Here is a 6,612-nt window from a genome sequence, read left to right on the forward strand (position 1 = left end):
GGGAGCTCTTCTTAATATTTTGACACCAAAATCATGTCGATACACCTTACCGACTGCGAGTAAAGCCACCCACGCTTTAACTTGACAGACTGTATGATTCTAAAAATATGTCTTCTAATATTATTTTGTAATTTTAGTCCTTTATTTATGTTTTATTTGTGTTTATTTGTGTCCTTTATTTATGTTGCCAGTGAGATTGAGAATTTAGTAGGAAAGATTTGTGATTAAGTATTATATTTATAATTCATAAACAAATTTTTTAGACAATTGTGTAGTGTAAACATTCGAAATAAAAAGGGGATCATTTTTTCCGTTGAATGTCCTTTAATAAACGTGTTATTGTTAGTAGTGACATGCTTTTATATCTTTCTAAATTCAATAAATAATATCGAGAAATATATCTTAAATACTAAGAACTACTAGCAATACAATTTATGGATAATTAAGGAATATTTTTATCCATATTAAAAAAAGTCAAGTGAGTATTTCACAGAAAATGAAATCCGAAACTCGTTTTGCCGTTCATCAGAAAAAATTTGGAAACTTTGATTGAAAGTTTCATTTGTGATAAAAGTATAATTTCATCTGTAATACTTCTTGATTTCAACAGAATACAAAAGCTAGTTTCGAAAATCTCGAGAATTCAAAACAATCCAACCAAAAATTCCAGTTTTGCAGACATTTAGACATTGTTGAAATTTAAAATTCAGAACTCGACTCACGGACTACAAATATGTTAATGATAATATAAATTGGTTTCATTTTATTGTGAATCTTTGTAGTAGTAAGTATCAATTTAAAAAGATTTCTGACTTTTTAAACAAATTTTCGTACCAAGAAGTTAAAATGGAAGATCATCATTCGCATAACCTTTAGAATTTAAAAATATATTTTTGTCCAATATAATTGTATACAAGTAATAAGCCTTTTGAAGGAACCTCGTTATTTCAAAGAAAGGAAGCACTAATTACAACAGTAAAGAACAATAAGCTTTACATTTTCCGAAAGACGAATAAAACGTTAACAAGATATAATGAAGGATCTCAGAGTAGTAATAGAGTGCCATGGTATACTGAATTCCAAAGGAATCTCGTGACTCTGAATGCAGATTCACAGAAACGACTCCAGATATCATGATTAACGTCTAATGGCGTGGGTCTTTGCATAATTGTCTCCATCGTCGTTCATGATTATGAATCTTCTCTCGAATATCTCAAAAAGTACTTTGCAGGAAATTTACATAATTCAATCAAAAGCTTAAATTTTATTATTAATAGATGTAAAACCCATTTAAATCTATTCCTAATTGGATCCTACAAAATGTAATCTGTCCTTTATAAAAGTACTCAATGTGGCCACAGGTCAATGAAAAAGTGCAAATCAAAGAAAATTCCAGACATTTTTTCGGTGGGGAAAGTCAGGAAAAAGGAAAGGAATTTTGAAAAAAAGAAAATGCCACGGAACTACCGTCAGAAGAACTTCAAATTACTGTCAGAAATAATCAGGGTTGCCACATAGTTAAATTCAGTAACTTTTTATTCTAAAATCACTTTTTAGTCACTTTTTGAAGATAAAGTTAGTAAAGTCACTTTTTAAAATGAAAATATCACTTTAGCCAATTTTGTTTTAATAATTTAACCCATGGTTTATATACTAGTGAATTTAGGTGTATAACTATTTCTGAATTTTTTAAAACGTGTTCGAAATATTTTAGGGTGCTTCTAAAAGATTTCGAAAAATTGTAAAAGATTTGAATAATTTTAAGGGGATTTAGAGGATTTTTTATTATTTTAAAAAATCCCATAGAATTGACAAAAGCTCTAAAAAGTTTAAAGGGATTTTGAGAGATTTAAAAGGATATGTAATATCCTGGGTTATTCGAAAAGATTCAAGGGAATACATTTTAATAACTTTAAGGGAGTCCAAGTATTTGAAAGATTTTAAGTAATTTTTTCCTAGATATCAATGATTTGAAGGTATTCCGAAGGATTAAAATTTTTTAGGCTATTTATGTGCCACATATATATTTAAAAGAGCTGAAGAAGATTTCGGTTGATTTCAAAATATTAAAAATATTTTAGGATATTTTAAGTGATTTCAAAGAAATTTTAAGCTTTGTAGGGTATTGTAAACAATTTTTAAGAATTTTAAATATATTCCAATAATATTAATATACCACAAGGATTTGAAAAATTTTAGAGAATTTTGAAAAACTCCAATGGATTTTAAAGAGATTTAAAAAGTTCCATATCATTCGACATATATTAATGTATTTAAAACTATTTCAGGGAATTTTTGACATATTTCAATAATTTGATGGTATTCCAAAATATTTTAACGTTTTTAGGGCATTTTGTGACTTCCAACATATATTCAAGAGCTGTGAAAAATTTCAAAGGATTTCAAAAGGTTTGACAAGAATTGAACTATTTTAGAGGATTACAAAGAATTCCAAGGAGTCTTCAATGTATTTTGAATAATTTAAAGGGCTTTTAAATAATTTTCAAAATTTTCAGGGTATACTAAAAGATTCAAATAAATTCTGGAATATCATGGGATTCGAAATATTTTGCGGTATTTTAAAGGGTTGTAAGGATTTTTGATAGATTTCAATAATTTAAGGATAATCCAAAGAATTTCATAGCTTTTAGGGTACCTTAGGATATTCATGATATTTTCGAGAGCTGTAAAAGATGTCAAGCTATTCGAAAAGATTTGAAATAGTTTAAGGTATTTTTAAAGATTTCAAGAAGTTTTAAATTTATTTTGAAAATTTCCAAATTATTTAAAATTTATCTATTTTGTCCTTTGATTAGTTATGCATGAAGGATAGTAAAAATAGGAACAAGCATGATAATTAGAAATGGCTGGTTTCGCCCGCAGAACTATGGGCCAGGCTAGGTGGTTTTTGGGGCCATTAATTACGCGTCTGAAGTCAAAATTTGAAAAACTCAAAATGGCAAATCAAATGTAACAATAACAATATCACAAATTTTTGACCTACTTGATAGTATGCTTGATGGTGTAATTGATCTTGTGGTTAATAGAGTGTACGATTCTTTCATTCTTTAATTTTTTTTTCTCCTTGTTAAATATTCAGCTCTGCGTATAGTTCGACTGTTTTTCCGCGATAAGATTAAAAAGTTACGACCAACACCCAATCGCCAAAGTTCAAGAAAGGCCAGTGTTATAAAATGATGGTCTTTGCGATTAAGACATAACTAGTTTTACTAGCCAAATTAGAGAAAGATTTAAAAGACTTTCTAATATTTTTAGGGTATTCTGAAAATTTTTAAGGAATTTTAAATACATTTTAATAAATTTCAGGGATTTCAAAGATTTCAAAGATTGCAGTGTATTTTTAAAAATGTCAAGAAATTTTCAAGAGCTTCAAAAAGTTTTTTGGGATTTAAAATATTTGAAGGTATTTCAGATGAATTAAAAATGTTGAAGGAAATTTTCAAAAGCTTCATCAAATTTTAAGGGCTTCCAAAGTTTTCTGGGGCTTTTCACAACTATTTTTTTTACAAATTTAAAAGATTCCCCAGAGCTGTTTTTTTTTCATTTTTTGTATTGAAAAATTTAAATATACATTTAGCAAATGAGATAATTGTATAAAAGGTTTGTTTTATTAAAAAGCATATCTGAATCTATTAATATAGAAATCACTGATTTTATATTGAACAAACATATTAAGAATTTATCAGCGGTTACAATTCCTGATAATGTCGCGGAAATTTTATCGTTAGTTAACAAATTTAGTGTGCCCTTAAATGTCAGTAAAATTCCTATCAATAGTTAAGTTGAAAATACTGAAAATTCTATTAAAAATATTGAAAAGGACAATTTAAAATTTAATATTTGAAAAAGTGGCATTCAGATAATCTTAAATGAAAATAATAAATTATAAAATTTAGAACAACTGGTTTATTCAGTTGAAAATTTTCAAAAGAATATTAAAACTGCAAGAATATTAAAACTAGTATGGTCCCAACTATTGAAAATAAATTTAATGACATAGCTATTGGATGGGAAAATAAAAGAATAATTAATGATCAATGTGCATAGCGTTTAAAAACTCACAATAGTGTCATAGCAAAAGCTTGTGCTCTTTCCAAAGTTCACAAATGAAATTTAATTTAGAGAATAATTCTTTCTACTATTGTTTTTCTCACTCTCTATTAATTAAAGTATATTTTAATTATCATAAAGCCATTTTCTCTTAATACTAGTTCGTTTTTCAAAAGCAGTTGGAAACTTAAAAATTGTTTACAAAATATGAATGTACCAAAAACTTATTTAATAGTTTCTTTAGATGTTGTATCCATGTTTGACATCACCCCACCAGGTTTTGATTTAAATTGCATTGAAGAAAACCTTCATTTAAATAATAATTTGACAAAAATAACAAAATATGAAAATCTAATAGCTACCAGAACGATCTTTAATGTTACTGTTTTCTCGTTTTAAAATTAATTTTATAAGAACAATTCGAGTTGCCCTGTGGGTTCACCCTTATCTTCAGTTGTTTCTGATTGTGTTTTGAAATATATAGAATGAAAAACTCTACAATTTTTACATTTCACACCTATTTTATACCAACTTTATGTCAATTAAATTTGAGCTATTGAACAAATTTCAACCATGAATGCGAAATAAATAATGTTATTAGCTATCTTGATTTGCAAATCATAAAAACTCCAAATGGTGATTTATTAACAACTTGGTACAATAAAACTTCTTGGCCTAGCACACAATTTATTTGGTTACAAAATTGGTTTCATAAAAGATCAAGTAGATAGATCCGCTAAATTAAGTGATATCCAATTCAGAAAAGAAAACTTAATTAAATAAAATTTTAGTAAATAATGACTATCCGCTTGAGTTAGTGAACTACATTATTACAGAACTCATTCATGATACTTACAATAAACGTTATAAAACTAATAAGAAAACGTATGAAACGCTACTAAAAATGGATTCAAATTGAATGTTACCCTACCTTAAATTCAGGGTATATCTGAACGGTTAAGGAATTCACTTTAAAAATTGAACACCAAAGTTTATTTTAAAAACACAAATACTTTAGATAATTATTTGTTAAAGAAGAAAACAGGATTGCTGAAAATATAATCCTTAACTGATTAAAGTCTCTTTTTTCAGACTTCAAAATAACCATTTGCATCGTTTTCAAATTGACTTGTGGAAATATGTTTGAGTGGAAAAATTTTCAAATAACATCGTTCTTTTTTTTATCTCTTTTGTTTTTTACTCTTCGAAATTAATCTTATGTTTGATTAATTAAAATTTCGAAAACTCAGATAAAGAATTTATATTAATCTACGAAATTATTTATCATCATTCTCTTTAATATTACTAATTGAAACAGTATAGTTATTTAGGTTAGGTCATAAAGAAAAATCTATGGCTTAAAATTCATAAATATTTTTGGTTGAAGAAAGGATAATATTTTTTCCAAAGATTGATTAATTTTGTCGTGACGGAGAGCCTGGTGAAGATCTTGATTGAGTTCCTTATGGAGCTTCTTATGGAGATCTTGGTGGACTATGATCTCTCTCAAGCTCCCTATAAACAGCTGTATAAGAAGCTTCGCCATATACGCTAGAATTAAATGTCACTGGAAGCCAAGTAAGTGTGACTCCCATTTCATAGTTTGGACTTAGATTTATTCTTCTCTGATCATGCATTGGTATTGCGAGGGATATTAGATGTCTTTGAGCTGCTGACCGAGAACTTTGAGCTGGCGAGACAGAACCGCGTTCTTGGGCAGGGGCAAGAGGCTTGTTTGCTAGGGGAGCTGGTGGACGAACAGTATTATTACCCTCATTGGAATTCCGCATCTGTACACTCAATACTGGAAGAAGAGAATTCAGATATATCAAGTTTTTATACTTGGAAGAAAAATCTGTTAGTTATTTTAACACTTGTGTATAATGAATCAAAACTGAATGTGTTATTTTTAATTTACTAATGTATTGCAGCAAGTATAATTAAATGTTAGGCCTGTATAAAGGTATGAAGAAAAATAAGAGAATGCAAGACAGGTGTGTAGCTTCCAAGTTGTACAAAAATTACAAGGATAAAATGTGTAACCAGACAAGCCTGAATGCACGTACATGCGCACTAGAGTGATTCAAAAACAAGAAGCTTGTATAGAATTATCAAACAGCGAATTTCAGGTATAAGACGTATGGGCTTGACACTTAAAATACACCCTCACGAGTCCTTGAAAACTACTCTTACAACCAAAAAAGTCAATTCTTCATGAAATTGATCTTTCGAGCATGGTATCTAATGGAATATTGCTCAACATTATTTAATTAATTTTTAATTATTTGAACAAATTTCATTTCTTTAAATAATTTTTGTTTAAAAATTTGTTTGTATTGAAAATTATTACTATTTCTTTAGTGGAATGTTTATGAACATTCGTTAATTAACATATAATTATTTAAACAAATTGCTTTTGTTTAAGTAATTTGTTTCAAATTCTTTTTAAATAAAATTTATTACTGATTTTGTTTGAAGAAGTTTTTCACTGGCATTAGGGTCTCATGAAAATACTTAATTATAAAACATGCATTTCTTAAA

This window comes from Belonocnema kinseyi, chromosome 4, assembly GCF_010883055.1.
Source record: "Belonocnema kinseyi isolate 2016_QV_RU_SX_M_011 chromosome 4, B_treatae_v1, whole genome shotgun sequence".
NCBI lineage: Eukaryota > Metazoa > Arthropoda > Insecta > Hymenoptera > Cynipidae > Belonocnema > Belonocnema kinseyi.